This window comes from Pongo abelii, chromosome 7 (genome assembly GCF_028885655.2).
Source record: "Pongo abelii isolate AG06213 chromosome 7, NHGRI_mPonAbe1-v2.0_pri, whole genome shotgun sequence".
Lineage (NCBI taxonomy): Eukaryota > Metazoa > Chordata > Mammalia > Primates > Hominidae > Pongo > Pongo abelii.
The window spans coordinates 84,097,935-84,116,425 of record NC_071992.2 but is presented as its reverse complement, the minus strand read 5'-3'; the positions used below and the strand labels follow the sequence as shown (position 1 = coordinate 84,116,425).

The 18,491-nt window shown below is 36.4% G+C and overlaps 2 long non-coding RNA genes across 10 annotated transcripts in view; one reads left to right on the top strand and one right to left on the bottom strand.

Annotated features, from left to right (window-relative positions):
• Positions 1-2,594, bottom strand: part of LOC112134679 (uncharacterized) — a 60,658-nt gene extending 58,064 nt beyond the window's left edge. For 2 of the 9 annotated variants that reach the window (XR_010141174.1, XR_008527999.2), the window contains exon 1: positions 2,088-2,540. This is a non-coding gene — a long non-coding RNA (uncharacterized LOC112134679). Of the gene's footprint in view, positions 1-2,087 lie in introns of all 9 variants that reach the window. The other 7 variants (XR_010141172.1, XR_010141173.1, XR_002916039.3 and 4 more) reach the window with 6 other exon arrangements.
• Positions 1-18,491, top strand: part of LOC129061037 (uncharacterized) — a 33,919-nt gene that overhangs the window by 9,670 nt on the left and 5,758 nt on the right. The window lies entirely within an intron of this gene.

The window sequence follows — 18,491 nt, the reverse complement described above, 5'->3', positions numbered from 1 at the left end:
AACAATCTGATGTTTTCCTGGACCTATTTCCAACAGATTAAGCATCAGCTTAGTGTGACCCTGAAAGGGTTTATATTTTTGATAATCTAAAATATAAGACCACTGCTTTCAGACCTCATTAGCACAGAAGCGGCATCCATGAAGCAACCAGAAAAAGCTATAGTATTTCTCCCAAGCATTTTGTACCCACTTGTTTTGTGCTAAGTGCAAATGTGATGATCCATTTGAGAATTAACTCTTCGAAGGGTAATACCCGGAACATGCCTTGCATTCTTTAGTTCTTGTTGTGGGTTATGGCATTTTGGTGATGCTTTGTTTTCTACAGAAACATCACAACAGAGTCAGAAAGTCTAGGCCACACACACAAACATTCTAGACATGCTTAACAGTGTTGACAGAGGCCGCACAGGCAATGACTAAAAGGGCTTTTCAACATTGCATGCCTTTCATTTTAAGCCCTTTAATATTCCAACATTCCTGTGAATGAGATATAAATCATAGTTATGAATGGAGCAAATAGGAGAACATGGATTTTCAACAGCACATTGTCATGACAAAAGAAAAAAAACTGAGTCCTGCAATGAATTCCTTATTTTAATATATGTATAGACTTGTTCCAAAAAACAGCAGATTTCAGGGATTCTTCAAATATATCTTTTCCCAGACTAGACCTTTAAAACAATCCTTAAACATTTGTTAAATAGACCTAAAAATATATTGTTATAGATTAAAAAAAACAAAAATTAAATTCACTAGTTATTGTGCTATGTAACATTATGATGCTTTTATATAATTTTTCTCAGTGATTGCTTTGTCTGTTTCTGTAATATTATTAAGTCGGTCTTTGAATGCTTAAAAATTTAGGGCTTGGACCCATTGGAAATAAATTCATAATGGAAAGAAATCACTTCCTTTATAATGCCTATGATTGGTATTTTTTCTTTTTTTCTTTTGTCCTCAGTACATCTTAAGACCATTTCACGTATCTTTATTCATCCAAGCCTAACCTAATGCCTTTTAGATCATAAGCAGATTCACTAAATACTTACTGACTTTTAGTTTTAATTCAATTCCATTCAATGAACACTTATTAAATACTTGCTATAGATGAGACACGATACGGAGTGTGGTGGATCATTCAAAGCTTAAGAGATTGTTCTTTTCCCCCAGAGCTTAGAATCTAACAAGAGAGGTAAGACATCTACAGAACAAATGCAGAATAAAGAATGGTCATTTGTACTTGTAATACAGACTCAATGTATGAGGGGGAACAGAGTGGAGAGAGGGACGCTTCCAGATGGGTCATTGAGGACAGGTGTCATTTCAGATTTATTTGAGATGCAATTCCTGAAAGAGGCAGCAGTCAGAAAATGGGATTTCAGGTAGATTGCACAGCTGGGGCAAGAAACATTCGAGGCCTGTGAAAAGCTTGGGAGGCAGCTGATTTGATGCAAACAGAGGTTTCATGATAAATGAAAAAGAGTAAGCTCATTTGAAAGCAAAGAAGGAAGGTCTCAAATGCCATGCTAAGAAGCTTAGAGTTGGTTCTATTAAAAAAGGGAAGCATCCGAGGGATTTGAAGAGAGAGAGGCTGCCTGTGCTTCAGGAAGATTTGTCTGAAATAAAATTAAATGAGGGGAAAGAATCAGAGCAAAACAGTATTAAATAGGATATTCTAATAACTTAGGCAAATGGACATGGTGATATGACATGTTCAGATTTCCCGTCTTACATGCACATACACACACTCTCTCCCTCTTCCTCAACCAAAGTCATCCTTCAACTACTTCCCTGAATCTCTTTCTTCTTCCATTCACAACCGAATGGAAATCATTTTCCTCACTTATCATCTCCATTTTATCCTCCAATTTACTCCCTCAACTCCTTGAAATTTAGCTTCCCTGGTCACTATGCCAATAAATCTGCTCTTGCCAAATGCATATGTGATCTCCTTCCTGCTGAATCCAATAGACAGTTCTTAAAATGTGCTTTCCCATTGGCTTACATAATGCTGAGCCTCCAAGTTTTCTTTTGACCTCTCCACCCACACATCAATTTCCATGTGGAGTTCTTCTTCCTCCACTTACTGTTTGGTGCTCCTCAGGCTCTTGTCACAGAAGTTTGTCCCTCCTAATTCCACTCAACCTTGTGAAGTGAGGTCAACCGCTCTCAGATCTCAGCTGCCATCTGTCAATGATTCCCAAATGTGTATGGCCAGCTGGGTCTCTCTAGCTTCAGAATCAAATATACTGGATACACCCTGTCAGTTTGGGTGCTCTGAGAAGCAGATGTCTAAGCTCTGAGAGAGTGCTGGCTGGGCCAGTGGAGGGATGCAGGGCAAAGACTGCCTCTTTGAGTGTCCTGCTTAGGCAGAAAGGGCCTGGCTCCAGTACACCACCCTGGTCAGTTGTGGGGCACCAGCAGCCCTCAAGAGCGTGCCCATGACATGAGTGCAGAGGTGAATCATGAAGGGGCAGTAAGTGTGCCTCTCAGCCACTTGCATCCCTCCTGCAGGTTCTTTTTTGCCTTTATCCACTCCCATGGCTGCAACTCCAGTCACTAACTCCCCAATTTGGAAGTTCCATTGACGACTTAAAGTCCTTTGTGTCTGTGTCACAGCACATTATTTCCCTATGAATCACACATCCCCCCAGACCTTCCTCTTCCTGTTTGCCTTGTCAGCATTAGTATTTAGTTAACATTATATATATATATATATGTCAACATTTTCCTGGGCCAGAAAACTGGGTTTCACTCCTAGTACTTTTTTCAAACATTATTTAATTTCCTAGCTTTTCTTGAAGCTTATTAACACTTTGCTACCCCATTCAGGTAAGCTTTTCTGAACCTTCTGACTTCCTTCTTTCAGTTTTGTCCCATTCCAATTCCTTCTCTACACTGCAGCCATAATGGTCTTTCTAAACTACATATCTGATTGTGTCACTTAACTGAGCGGAGCCCTCCTCTGATGCTCCATCGGAGTCAGTGGCGGAACTATTTGGAGACAGATCACAGATAGGTAACAGCTTCTCCAAGAGAACCTCTGCCAGTACAAAGTTAATTTCTACACTCCGCTACCTGGCATCTACGTGGAGAGTAAAGTGAAGGGCTAGGAAAAGACTTGGCTCCCACGGTTCTCTATCGCTGATTTTTCTTCTCTGGGAAGTTGAAAAGCCCAAGTTGCCAGATGACTTTTATCATCCTATTAATAATCCCCAGCTTCTATGCCTTCCATGAACATTGCTCTGAGGTCAAGGTCCAGCCTTCTTAGAAGATACTACCTGAAGCCATGGGGTCTGGGGTCTGAGCCTATCTTATCTCTCCAGCATTATCTATGGCTACTTGCCACTTTAGCATACTGAATTCCTTCCAGTCTCTCTGATTAAGAAATCGTCCCCACCACCACTCCCATTTCAACATCAGCTTTCATCTACCCAACTTTTTCCTGATCATTCAAGTCTCAAGTAAAACTTCTAAGTATTTGGTTATTTTATGTTATCTTCCACTTTCCTTGTTATTATCTTTGTCAGGCTGTAATATTATAGTTGCCTCTTTATTGAAATTATGAAATATTCCAAGTATACTGAAACCTACACAAAATAATACCCATTAGCTATTTTCACATCTTAGTTATTTGTCTCTCTTTTTAAAGAAATACAGCAGGTAAAATGAATAAAGTTGGTGTTACATATTTTGACACAGATAAATCTCACAAACACATGAGTAAGATTTTCTCTTTTCTTGTCTTCCTCCCTGACTAAACAGAAAGCTCTGTGAGGACACAGGTAGGGTCTGTCCTGTTGTTTTATGCCTTTGGTGATTTGCATACTATATGTTCAAAAATAATTTCAGATAAATAAATTAATGAAAGAATGAAACATGGAAGGAAGGAACAGTTCTGAGAGTTTTTAACATAGAATTTATCTTCTTCAGTATGATCTGTCTTGATATCAACCCACCATTACTTTTGATGTTTCGGATATTGTTTACTGAGCAGGAAACTTGGGGCCACAGACTCTCCATGATAGAGGAAAACAAAAGTTGAAGTTTCAGTTAAGGTTGAGTAATAAGGAAAGTCAGCTCAAGTATCACTTTGCTTCTTGAAGCTTTTCTTATTTCTAGTCTGTTCACTCTACTCATTTATTTTCATTTCCAAACTCCCACATCATGTAGAACCCAACACATCTTCTTTATCTCTTTACTATCCCTTCCTCTGTAGTAGCACTGAAGCAAGTCACTGGTTTCTTTTATTAGTATTTATGTCTCCCTCTATTGAAAGGCAAGTTCCTCACTGGTAGGATCTGTGCCTTGCTAAACTTAGTACGTACTCTAGAACAGGCAATAAATAGACATATTTGGATAACTAAACTAATTTGCATGTTAGGATTTCTTTCTGCACTACTAGGTCTCCTTTGAACCAATCATATGGGAAAAATAAACATGAAATCCTAAATATTTGACTTAATTAAAATACTTTAATAAGACTTCTCAGATGGATGCTAAAGAAATAACTGCACTAGAACATTAAAGTGCAATAAAATAGATACATAATAAATAAAGTGGTATACAAAGATGCATGTGATAAATTTAACTTAAGTTGGCCAGGGAAAACTTATAGATATCTGTAAATTTATATAAATATACATATATAATGTATCATAATTATCTATTTTATATCTATACACAAACCTTGCATTTATACAAGTGATTTGTTCACATGCCTAACAAAGTACATAAACTATTTTCTTTAAAAAAAAATTCATTGTTTTGGCTTTAAAGGTGATGAAAATTAATGATGATTTTTAACTCAATTGGGAATCAGTACAAAGAAAAACTAAACTTAATTGGTTCAGCTTCTTAAAAAAAAGGCTTATCATTGTTCCCCATTACACGTTGAATTAACTCTTAATTCTCTAGCGTGAGTCTCCAAAGACACCCTCCAATATGGCCCATTTTTAAAAATTATTTTTATTTTTATTTTATTTTTGGAGAAAGAGTCTCACTTTGTCACCCAGACTGACTGGAGTACAGTGGTGCAATTTCGGCTCACAGCAACCTCTGCCTCCTGGGTTCGAGTGATTCTTGTGCCTCAGCCTCCCAAGTAGCTGGGATTACAGGCATGTGTCACCATACCCGGGTAATTTTTTGTATTTTCAGTAGAGACAGGGTCTCACTATGTTGCCCAGGCTGGTCTCAAACTCCTGAGCTCAGGCCATCTGCCCACCTCGGCCTCCCAAAGTGCTAGCATTACAGGTGTGAGCCACTGCGCCCAGTCATGGCCTATTTTTTCCTTACCCATATTGTAGGCATTAAGCTAAAATAATTTATGTTCTGAAATATACTATATATGTACTGAGGATATTTTGTCTCTGCTCTTGACATTATTCTGCTATAGAATTCCTGAAAGACTTAAATAAAATATCACTTCTTCCAAGTAGTCTTTCTTGGTTTCTGCAGCTGGAGATAAACTCTTTGAGACATTCTCAGGTGAGTTTTATGGTAGGGAACATTTGAAAAACACTGCTAATGTGTAATTTAGCCATTTTCATAAAGTTTGTCACTCAGAATCATTTCAATCTCGGCCATGTGGGGTGGTTCACGCTGTAATCGTAGCACTTTAGGTGGCCAAGGCAGGTTCATCACCTGAGCTCAGTAGTTTGAGACCAGCCCGGCCAACATGGCAAAGCTGTCTCTACTAAAAATACAAAAATTAGCCGGGTGTGGTGGTGGGTGCCTGTAATTCCAGCTACTCGGGAGGCTGAGGCAGGAGAATCGATTGAACCCAGAGAGCAGAGGTTGCAGTGAGCCAAGATCACACCACTTCACTCCAGCCTAGGCTAAAGAGCAAAACTCTATCTCAAAAGAAAAAAAGAATCATTTCAATCTCATTCACTTATTTGGTTTTTAATTTTCCAACATGTCATGAGCAATGTTTTTCATGCATTAGATAACAAAAAATGTCTGCTCAAATTCAAAATTATCATATATTGAATATCCATTTTGTATATATTTAAAATTATACAACAAAAAATAGACAAAATAGACATGAATAATAAAAACAAACATATTCTAGATAGTTGGGCATAACATTTGAGAAGGAGCATAGTGAGTTTGAAGAGCAAGAGAATCAGAGGATCTGGGTTTGGCTTCCAGATCTATGGCTTATCAGTTTGTCATTTAAACTCTTTGACTTTAAGGCTTCTTGTCTCTAAAATGAACATGATAACATATATATATATATTCTCTATCAAATGAGACAATGTGACAATGTATATAAATTGCTCTGCAACCACATGAATTCTAGTTATCACTATAAAAGTAACTGATTTTTGGAAGTTTATGAATCCTAAAGTTGAACACTTAATGGGCCTTAATAGTAAACAAAGTCCTTAAAATTAAAAATGGAAAGGTAAAACGGATCTATTAAATGATGAGACTCTGCCCATTTTTCATTCCTGCCAAATGTATTCAAATCAAAGGCCTCTGAAAGGGTGATGATGTTTACTAATTGGTGACTGAAGGATGCTTAGACCTTTCTGCTCACTCATTTTGCAGAATATTGGTCCGATATTTCTGGATCAAAAATTTGACATCTTCAGAGCAACTCCCAGTGTTATATTTGAGTAATTTCCTTAATAAAATTCAAAACTCACTCCCTTCCTTTCTCCTATACTTTTTTACAAACCAAATATTTAGACAGACATAATGCTATGGTTTGAACTGGCTGAATGTGTGTTAGCAGTTTTAAGCTTATTAAAAACTGCCATGAAAGGAAGAATGGCAAGGATGGGGTTAAGTATCCTCAGCATAGATTAATGAAATCCCAAGACTTAGAAACATATAGAAAAGTATCAGAAATTAACTTAAGCCAAGCAGGCTTTAAATAATACTAATAAATGTATTTAGTCTCAAAAAGAATTAACGTTCGGGAGCAGAGCTGGAAAGCCACATAATCTAGTTGAGTAAGTTTGGCTCTAGGAATAAAAGGATATCCAATCTTGTCCTGGCGAGACAGTGGAGGAATCCTGGGCAGTAGGGGACCTGTAATGGATGTTTGTGAAGGTGACCTAGAAAGGCTGATTTTCATTTGGACTTCTGTTTTGAGACAGGAGGCTTAGATTGAGAAGCCAGAATGGTGTAGTTAGATAGATCACTGCACTTTTTTGTGGTAGAGACTGTTGGTGGCTCAGGATCAGGAAAACCTGTGCAAGGGAACAAAAGTGGGAGTCTGGGAGAGTTATCTCAAGGTAGTTTAGGGCTATTCTGTCTCATTCAAGAGCCCAGAAAACTCAAGGACAAGTCTAGAAGTAATCCTGTACCTGGCTGTAGTGACTAGAGTTTGCCTTTGAATATAGAGAGGGTACTGATTCTTACAGGTTTTCTGCTTATAGAAACTGCCATCACATCATGTGATATTCCAGGGACAAGAGTAAAATTGTTCTAACTTAAAAAAATTAAGGCAAAATTTATATAATATAAAATTAAATATTTTAAAGGGTATAGTTTGGTGACACATAGTGCATTCACAATGTTCTACAGTCACTACTTCCATCTAATCCCAAAACATTTTTATTATCCTCAAAGAAAACTCCATACCCATTTTGCAGTCACTGTGGATTCCTCATACCCCTCTCCCTGGCAATCACCAATCTGTTTCCTATCTCTATGAATCTGCCTACTCTGAATATTCAATATAAATGGAATCGTATAACATGTGACCTTTTGGGTCTGGCTTCTTTTATTTAACATAATGTTTTCAAGATTCATGCATATATAGTATATATCAGTACTTTATTCTTTTTTTGTGACTGATATTCATATTTCATTGTATGTGTATGTAATAATTTGTTTATTCATTCATCCACAGATGGATATTCGGAGGGTTTCCCTATTTTAGCTATTGAGAATAGTGCTGCTGTGAACATTTGGGTACAAGTTTTTGTTTGGTCTAGTACCACAAAGATTTGATTACTGCAGCTTGGTAGTAAGTTTTGAAATTCGGAAGCATGAGTCTTCCAACTTCATTCCCCTTCTTCCATTTGTATATATATTGAATGTTTGGAGTCCCTCCCTTGCAATTCTCTATGAATTTAAGGATCAGCCTTTCCAATTCTGCAAATAAGGTTCTTGGAATTTTCATAGGGATTGCATTAAATGTGTAAATAGCTTTAGGCAGTATTGCCATCTTAACAATATTAAATCTTACAATTCATGAATGTGGAATATCTTTCCATTATTTTGGTCCTCTTCAATTTCTTTCTGCAATGTTTTATAGTTTATAACAGACAAACATTTTACCTCCCTGGTTAAATTTATTCCTAGGTATTTTATTCTTTTGAATAGTGATATAGTTTGGCTCTGTGTCCCCACTCAAATCTTGTGTTGAATTTTAATCCCCCAGTGTTGGAGGAGGAGCCTGGTGGGAGGTGATTGAATCATGGGGGTGGACTTCCCCTTTGCTGTTCTTGTGATAGTGAATGAGATCTCATGTGATCTGATTGTTTGAAAGTGTGTAGAGCTTGCACCTTCTCTCTCTCTCTCCTGCTGCCATGTGAAGATATGCTTGCTTCTGCTTCGCCCTTCTGCCATGATTGTAAGTTTCCTGAGGCCTCCCTAGCCATGCCTCCTGTACAGCTGGTGAAACTGTGAGTCAATTAAACCTCCTTTCTTTATAAATTACCCACTTTCAGGTCATTCCTTACAGTAGTGTGAGAATGAACTAATACATATGGTATTATAAATGAAATTATTTTCTTAATTTTCTTTTTCAAATTGTTCATTGCTGGTGTGTAGAAACACAACTGAATTTTGTGTTGATCTTGGACTCTGCAACTTTGATGAATTGTCTTATTAGCTCTAGCAGTTTTTTTGGTGAATTTTTGGGGATTTGCTATATATAGGATCATGTTATCTTCAAATAGTTTTACTTCCTCTTTTCAAATTATTTTCTTGCCTAATATCTTCAGCTAGAACTTTCAGTACACTGTTGAATATCAGTGCTCAAAGTAGCCTACTTCTGTTTTTCATAATATTAGAAAGAAAGCTTTCTGCCTTTCATAACTGAGTATTGTATTAGTTCATTAGGGCTGTCATAATAAAATACCACAGACCAGGTGGCTTAAGCAACCAAAACTTATTTTCTCACAATTCTGGAGGTTGAAAATCCAAGATCAAGTTATCAGCAGGTTTGGTATCTCTTGAGGTTTCTGTCCTTGTCACAGAGATGGCATCTTCTTTCTGTCTTCACGTGGCATTTTCCCTGTGGGTGTGCATCTCTGCTGTCTCTTCCTCTTCCTACACAGACACCAGTTCTATGAGATTAGGGCCCCACACTTACTGCCTCATTTTACCTTAATTGCCTCATTAAAGGCCCTATCTCTAATAAAGTAACATTCTAGGAAACTGGAGTTTAGGGCTTCCATATATGAATTTTGGAGGGACACAATTTAGTCTATAACAAGTATAATATTAGCTGTGGGATGTTTATTAATGTCCTTTATCATGTTGACAAAGTTCCCTTCCATTCTCAGGTTTGCTGAGTGATTTTATCATTGAACTTTATCAAATGCAATTCTGCATCAATGGAGATAAGTATGTACTTTTCCCCCTTATTCTATTGATGTATTACAATATGGTATATTACATTGATTAATTTTGGTATTTTTCAACCCCATCTTGAATTTACAGAATAAATCTCACTTGGTCATGTTGTATAATCCTTTTAATATGCTGTTGAATTTGATTTACTATTATGTCCTTAAGAATTTTTCATCTATATTTATAAGAGATATTGGCCTGTAGTTTTGGATTTTTTTTCTTGTTCTTTCTCTGAGTTGGTATTAGGGTAATACTGAATAGAATTATTATATTACTGAATATATGACTGATTCTATTACTGAGTCTGGCCTCATCGAATAAGTTAAGAATTATTCCATTCTCTTCTTTTTGGAAGTACTTGAGACAGGTTGGTATTAATTCTTTAAATGTTTGGTGTAATTCACCAGTGAAGCCGTCTGTCTCTGGATTGTTTTTTTGGTAGGATGGTTTTTTTTTTTTTTTATTACTGATTTGATCTTATTACTTGTTATCTTTAGATTTTCTATTTCTTCTTGAGTCAGTTTTGGTAATTTTGTTCCTCTAGAAATTTTCCCACTTCATTTAGGTTATCTGATTGTCATGCAAATTTTACTCATATACCCTTAAAATAGTCTTTATTTCTGCAAGCAGGCTTAATTTATGAAGTGAATTATATTGAAATCCACTGTGTGCAATGACTGCATATAGAATAATGTGTTATACTGATATATTGGAAATCCTACCTCAGAATGGGAGTGCCTGATAATCAAGAGCTTACGCATTTTTTGCTTAGCCTCTGGTTTCCTGGGACATTTAAGTAAAGTGTTTCCATGGAGTAAAACAATATTTCTCTTTATCTCATCACAGATGCATGAAAGACTGAACCCCAGGATATCATGAAGAATGAGATGAAATAATAAAGGGGAAATAATGATAATGTCTGCCATTGATGGAGCTTTTAGTATATTCTAGGCAGCACACTAAATATTTAATCCTTAATACGATTCTCAGGTGGTACAACTTTTATGCCACATTTACAAACGCAGACCAGAAAATTGAGCCTAAAGAGAGTTTAGAAAGAAGAGCTTAAAAAGTTTTAAGGAGAAAAACAAAACTTTTCCAAGGTCACAGAATAAGGTGCCAAGGTAAGCCTTGAACCCAGGTCTTTCTGTCACCAAGGTCTGTCTTTCCTTCCAAGTAATTACACAGAAGCAAAAGAAATGAGTCATAATAGTTTCCCACAGTTTCTGAGGAATTTGACATTGATTTTACATAGACAGAGTAAGTTTCTCAATGTTCTCAATGACTGGGTTTGATGGTGAATACATTTGAATTATGATTATTTCCTGCCTACAAAAAGAGCAAAGTCACAGGATTTTAAGGTTATGGACATGCCTGAGACACTCTGGAAAGAATCAAACTATTTTATAGCCTAACAGCTTAATTATTACCAGGTTAAAAAAAAGTTTATGAAGTTCTAAAAATTTCAGTGTAACACAAAAGCACATGAGGTAAAAGTGTAAAAACAAATCTACCATATTTCAGTCTTTAATGACCTAATAAGGTTTTTATTATTCCAAAGTGGATTTGCTTAGCCTAATAAATCCAATAATCTATCTAAAAGGCTCTTTAATTTTCCCCTTACACCTAAGCAATAAAATAATATCTATCTAAAAATAAATATGTTAAAAGGAGATAACAGCATTTTTAAAAAGAAACTAAAAAACGTTCATCACGTTCATAAGTCTCAATGGTCTTTCCGTAGACATTTACAAAATAGTTTGTTATTTTTGGTGTAAGGGTGGAATTTTTTTAAGTCCTGGAACTGAGAATCCTGCTAGCTAGCACACACTTAATTTTACAATTGAGGAGGAAAGGATGATTGCAATTAAAAAATCCAGGACCATTACAATTGGTAACATTTAGTGCTTGATTTTAAGTCATTGCCACCTCATTAAAATGTTAAATTTGGGATGCACACCTGAAATGATAATGGAATAACTAAAACAGTATTATAATTTGACATTAAATCAAAAGCAAATAACAGTAACATGAAAAAATACACATGAGAAAACACAAAAGAAAAAATGTCACTGTATAACTTTAGGCTTTGTAATTTAACACTTAATGAAACTTCTCTTGTAGAACAGATGAAAGACAATTATATTTGTATAAAATATATAAAACTCCTGTTCTCTTTCTTCAAATTGTTCTGAATCTAATTAGAAGATGAGACAAATTGCTCTAGGCAGTTATTGATAAAGATGGAACTTTGTTCTGTCAACTGAATGTGTGGGAGTAAAATCCTGATTTCTGAGACATAATTATTGAAATTTCTTTTATGTAAATCATTCTCCACAGGAATCATAGAACAAAGATGATGGTAACTAGGTAGAAGGAAGTAGAATTTTCCTAGAAATTCTTCATGCTTTCTCCATTCTTATGGTTACTGAGAATACATGGATGTTCTCAGAACATAGCTAATCATAGTTAAAACAGTGATTCTGAACTCAGATTTTCTGGTTTGGTGCCTGTCCTTGCTACTGAGGTGTGATCTTGGGGACATCACTTAACCTCTTTCTTTCTCTGTTGTTTCACCTGTAAAGGCGACAATAACATCTACTACATAGAGTTGTTGAGGGGATTGAATGAGTTATGTTAACTTTTTAGAACATCACCCAGTGCTTCTGGTAAGCACCCAGAAATGTTAGCTGTCATATTATTTTTGTCTAAGCTACCTCAATGATCTTGTATTAAGACTCCCTGGTGCCAGTCTTATTCTTCATCCATCCATCACCTGTAATTGACTATGGTAATCTTTCTACAGAAGGATAACGGCCAGGTGACCTCTCTGATGGACATTTAAATCTTTCCATTTTATTTGTATTTTTGCTACTTCAAATATTACTGAACAAGCATGCTGTGTATGTCGTCTTGAGCACATGCTGAGAGTTTTATGCAGGCTATACACACCTATAAGTAAATTATTGACTCATCAAATATGTACATCTTCCTGGCACTCCCTGTTGTTTGCTTAATTTTTCTTCACAGCATTTATCTTCATCTTACATTTTTCACACATTCATATCTCTTTTACATGTTCATATTTTGCATATATAATATTTTATATGTTTACCTTATTTTTTTTTCCTCAATGCAATGTGCACTCTAGAGGCAAGGACTTTTTGTCCATTTTGTTCAATGCGAGGCATGATGGATGATGGCAAACATGATAGCATCATGCAGCCTGGATAGAAAAGACAGATTTTACTGGGAAAATATAAAAGCCCAGCATCAGCAAGAGAAATCATACAATGCCCAGTTCTCTCATCCCTTCACAGAAAGGCATTCAAGACCCTGCTCTACACAATGTGGCACTAGCTCCAGAGGACTGACTTTGGTTCCTTGTCATACTGCCTCTTTTTCTTAAAGTGGTTGTACAATTTTACCTTGTATGAGAGTTCCAGTTGCTCCATATTCTTGCTAATACTTGTTATGGTCAGTCCTTTTAATTTTAGACATTCTAATAGGTATCTAGTGGTTAGTTGTATCTCATAGTTTTCATTTGCATTTTTAAAAATAATTAATGATGTTGAGCACGTTTTTATCTGAATATCCTCTATGGTGAGATGTTTGGTCATTTGACATTGTCTTTTAAGTGCAAGCCCAGGAACAGTTTTGTATGTGTATATTAGTCAACGGTCAGGGCTACAGCACCAGCAGCCTCAGTATAGGGAACTCTCCAGTAGCACTAGGCAGTCTTATGGGAAGAGGCCTTCAGGCTGAAGAGGGAGGGAGGCCTTATTCTATATTTCCTATGGAAAGTTGAGTTCACTGGTTGAGTTCAGGGGCAGCCTCTCCCACTAAGGGAGTGGAATGGAAACCACTCTCCCTTCACTTAGGGAGACAAAGCCCCAAATTCTGTGGGGTTTACTGCCAGACAGCCTGAGATTCTTAGGGTAATTCAGCAGGCAATCCTACTTGTCTCTCCTCAAGTATAATGTAAAAAGTTAATACCTTACACTTTTATCAGCTCACATTTTAGGAGGGGCAGATGGTCAAGAGGAAGATTTCAATTATAATAACAAGTATAACTATTTTCACCAATATATGTTGCCAATGTGACTAAGCCCTGAGCTAAGGTTTTAGGCATATTATTCACTTAATCTTATAGATACGATAGGAGATAAATATTATTAACCTCATACTACACGAAATAAAACTGAGGCTGAAAGACATTAAAAACACTGACATGATTTGGATCTGTGTCCCTGCCCAAATCTCATGTCAAATTGTAATCCCCAGTGTTGGAGGAGGGGCCTAATAGGAGGCAATGAGATCATGGGGTGGACTTCCCACTTGCTGTTCTCATGGTAATGAGTGAGTTCTCATAAGATCCTGAGGTTTCCCATTCCTTCTATATAGATTGAATGCTTTGTAGTTATTTTACTGGCTATCCCCTTTTTATTTCTTCCTTTCTCCTCTCTCATGCTTCTCTTGGAAGCAAAAGCAAATTCTTTTCCTTTTTTCATGCAGAATAAATTAGCAAGCAGTCACTATTGGCTTCCTGGGCCCTGACTAACATTCATGCCTTCAGGATTTCATCTTCTATTGTGAGTAGCTTTTTAGGATCTTTTTAAAAGACTATCCTACTTATATTAGCTATCTAGTATCCCCAAAACTAGCAGCTTAAAACAATAAGCACTTATTAGCTGACATTTTCTGTGGGCAGGAATTCAGTGCAGTGTAGCAGGGTAGTCTGGTTCAGATAGGTCATGAGGCTGCCCACAGATGGTATCTAAGGCTATGCTCATCCAATAGCTTGGTGGGGGCTGAACTATTCACTTTCCAGATGGTGCCCTCATGTAGCCGTTTTCAGAAGCCCTCACTTCTTTGTTGGCTTTGGAATGAGATTTCAGTTCTTCCAATAGAAATATCTACATAGTGTTGGGTGAGTGTTCTCACAGCATGGCAACTGATTCCTCCCTTGTGTGTAATACAGAAAAACCAAGGAGGAAGCCACAGTGCCCTCTAGACCTTACTCTTGGATGCTTCACACCATTATTTCTGCTGTATTCTACTTATTAGAAGCAAGTCTCTATATAGCCCAATCTCAAAAGGAAGGAAATTGACTTCCACTGCTTAAAGAAAGAAGTATCAAAGAACTTGTAAATGTATTTTAATACAATCACACTTAAAATAAATTTTCATGCTAAGACATGTTTTTCATCTCATTACATAGAAACAGTTTTTTTTTTTTTACAACTGAGCATAAACACGTAGCAATAGCTATCAATGTAAATACTGAATTGAATAGATAATTTGCTTTGGTCGAAAGTGGGGTTCATTTTGCTGTAGGTGACATTCAATAAATATTGCGTACACTCTTTGCAAAGACTTTGCTTTATGCATTCTTTAGAGAGTTTTGTCAGGGCAGCAAACATTTCTCACTAAATACCAACAATGTTGAGTGATAAGCAAATGTCTAGTGCAGTAACCATAGGTCATGTTGTATGTGGCAATGATGTTTTTCTAATTTTGCTTATTTGTTTAGTATTTGTTTTGATTTTTAATCTTCTCTTGGATGTTGACAAAGCTTCTTGTGTTGGAAACAAATGTTCGAGACAACTTTCACAATTCTTTAATGATTTCATTTATCAACTCCTGATTTTGCTTTAAGGTAAAAAATAAAATTAGGGTATGTGTTCAGTTTAATTAAAAAAATCAAAGACAACTATTTCAGTCTATCCAATGTGATAATCATCATCCCTTTATTTTCCAGAAGAGTATATATTACTAAATGAATTGAAAAGTGAATAAAAACCAGTCTACTAATTAGTTGTTCTGCTATTATTAAGCCCCCAAAATATTAACTTGACTATTTCTGTTTTTTAAGTGAATTAACTCGATGTTTTGACATGAAATATAAAACATTTTCTCTCTTAGCCCTCTGGGATGAAATTACATCTAAAAGAACTGGATTTTTCAAATCTAGTTCCGTTATTGGTGTATAGGAATGTTCGTGATTTTTGCACATTGATTTTGTATCCTGAGACTTTGCTGAAGTTGCTTATCAGCTTAAGGAGATTTTGGGCTGAGACAATGGAGTTTTCTAAATATACAATCATGTCATCTACAAACAGAGACAATTTGACTTCCTCTCTTCCTATTTGAATACCCTGTCTTTCTCTTGCCTGATTGCCCTGACCAGAACTTCCAATATTATGTTGAATAGGAGTGGTGAGAGAGGGCATCCTTGTTTTGTGCCGGTTTTCAAAGGGAATGCTTCCAGCTGTTGCCCATTCAGTATGATATTGGCTGTGTGTTTGTCATAACTAGCTCTTATTATTTCGAGACACATTCCATCAGCACCTAGTTTGTTGAGAATTTTTAGCATGAAGGGGTGTAGAATTTTATCAAAAGCCTTTTCTGCATCTATTGAGATAATCATGTGGTTTTTGTCATTGGTTCTGTTTATGTGATGGATTACGTTTATTATTTGCGTATGTTGAATCAGTCTTGTATCCCAGGATAAAGCCGACTTGATCGTGATAGATAAGCTTTTTGATGTGCTGCTGGATTCGGTTTGTCAGTATTTTATTGAGGATTTTCACATCGATGTTCATCAGGGATATTGGTCTAAAATTTTCTCTTTTTTGTTGTGTCTCTGCCAGGTTTTGGTATCAGGATGATGCTGGCCTCATATAATGAGTTAGGGAGGATTCCCTCTTTCTCTATTGTTTGGAATAGTTTCAGAAGGAATGGTACCAGCTCTTCTTTGTACCTCTGGTAGAATTGGGCTGTGAATCCATCTGGTCCTGGGCTTTTTTTGGTTGGTATTAATTACTGCCTCAATTTCAGAACTTGTTATTGGTTTATTCAGGGATTCGAGTTCTTCCTGGTTTAGACTTGAGAGGGTGTATGTCTCTAGAAATTTATCCATTTCTTCTAGATTTTTATAGTATTCTCTGATAGTAGTTTGTATTTCTCTGGGATCAGTGGTGATATCCCGTTTATCATTTTTTGTGTCTATTTGATTCTTCTCACTTGTCTTCTTTATTATTCAGGCTAGCCATCTATCTATTTTGTTAATCTTTTCAAAAATCCAGCTCTTTTTTGAAGGGTTTTTTGTGTCTCTGTCTCCTTCAGTTCTCCTCTGATCTTAGTTATTTCTTGTCTTCTGCTAGCTTTTGAATTTGTTTGCTCTTGCTTCTCTAGTTCTTTTAATTGTGATATTAGGGTTTCGATTTTAGATCTTTCCCACTTTCTCCTGTAGGCATTTAGTGCTATAAATTTCCATCTAAACACTGCTTTGAATGTGTCTCAGAGATTCTGGTACATTGTGTCTTTGTTCTCATTGATTTTAAAGAACTTGTTTATTTCTCCCTTAATTTTGTTATTTACCCAGTAGTTATTTAGGAGCAGGTTGTTCAGTTTCCATGTAGTTGTGCAGTTTTGAGTGAGTTTTTTAATCCTGAGTTCTAATTTGATTGCACTAAGCCTATCTGAAAGTGAGGCCACATACCCACACAGCCACTTCCACGGTACTGTGTTGTCACTGTGTAACAGATCTATGAATAATGCTTAAGCTAATCTTGCTGAGAAATCTCGGGGCCTTAAGTGATGATTAACTTTCCTATGGCCAGATGATGAGCACAGTCAGAATTAAACTCCAGAATTTCTGACTCATCTTTGCTGATGAGAATTTTCACTTTGCCTGTTCATGTTGGAAAAGTCTCTCCTGCATGACTAATAAAGGCTGTGAGAAATGCAATATTCTTCTGTGGATGGCTTCCATCAGGGGGCTTTGTCAGCCTTCTTGGGGTTGTGGGATTCAGAAAGAGCCACAGAACAGCTGCATAATCCTCTTAAGTGTCACAGGAGAGGCTCCCTTATAATACTAAGCCATGATATTTAACTCATCAGTAATAACCGTTGGGCTTCAGAATACACTTACATTGTTTAACCAACACAATTTCAAGGAGTCTCAGAAAAGCATAATTACTAAGTTCTAATCTTCCAAACATATTTCTGCAGGTTGGGCTGTAGATGTCAACATAATAGCCTTTTCATATTCTGGGAACGTGTATGTGTGTGTGCTTGGGTGTATGAATTTCAATAGTCAATTTATATTTTCAAGTTTATTTACATCTTTTTTTTTTTCTGATGACAGGGAAAACTATTGCTATGGGAATCTCAAGGAAATAACAATTCCAAATAACTAAAAGGAAAAAAAACAAACAAACCAGAAGACTCTAAACAGCTCAGGTGAAGGAGCCCCTTACCTGCTGGAGCTACGTGTGTGTGGTGTGATGGTTAAGAGTGTGGCCTCCAAGGTTATACTGCTGATCTGGATCCCTGGCCCTAGCTGTGTTACCTGGACCAGTCACTTTATCTTTCTGTTCCTCACTGGCAAATAGTGATACAGTAGTACAAAATCTACATAAAATTCTTAAAGCAGAGTCTGGCACACCGTATATTCTAAATAAGTGTTATCTATTGTTATTACACAGGAAAACAGCAGAAAAGTCGCTATTTAATAGCTACTTTAATTGTTGACCTCTTTAAATTTCTCAAACTTTGAAAGAGTTCAGCTTACATTATGCAGCCAGGACTTTTGGAAACATTTCCTGCAGCATGACATGACTTCAGGGTTGCAAATGAGGGCTGTGTAATGATGGCTTATCTTCCTAGCATCAACCTTGAAAGAAAAACCTTTAATGGGTGGCAAAGTTTTACTTGTTAAAAAAATTATTGAAAACAACCTGGACAAGATTCAAATCCACATGTTTTTATTTCTAAAGTTTTGTATCTAAGGTTGGTGCTATCTTTTGAAGCAGTTGCATCCTTTATATTGGCACCTATCCTTACCAGTCCATTTATGTATTTTAGTTGCTGTTTTGAAAACACACAAT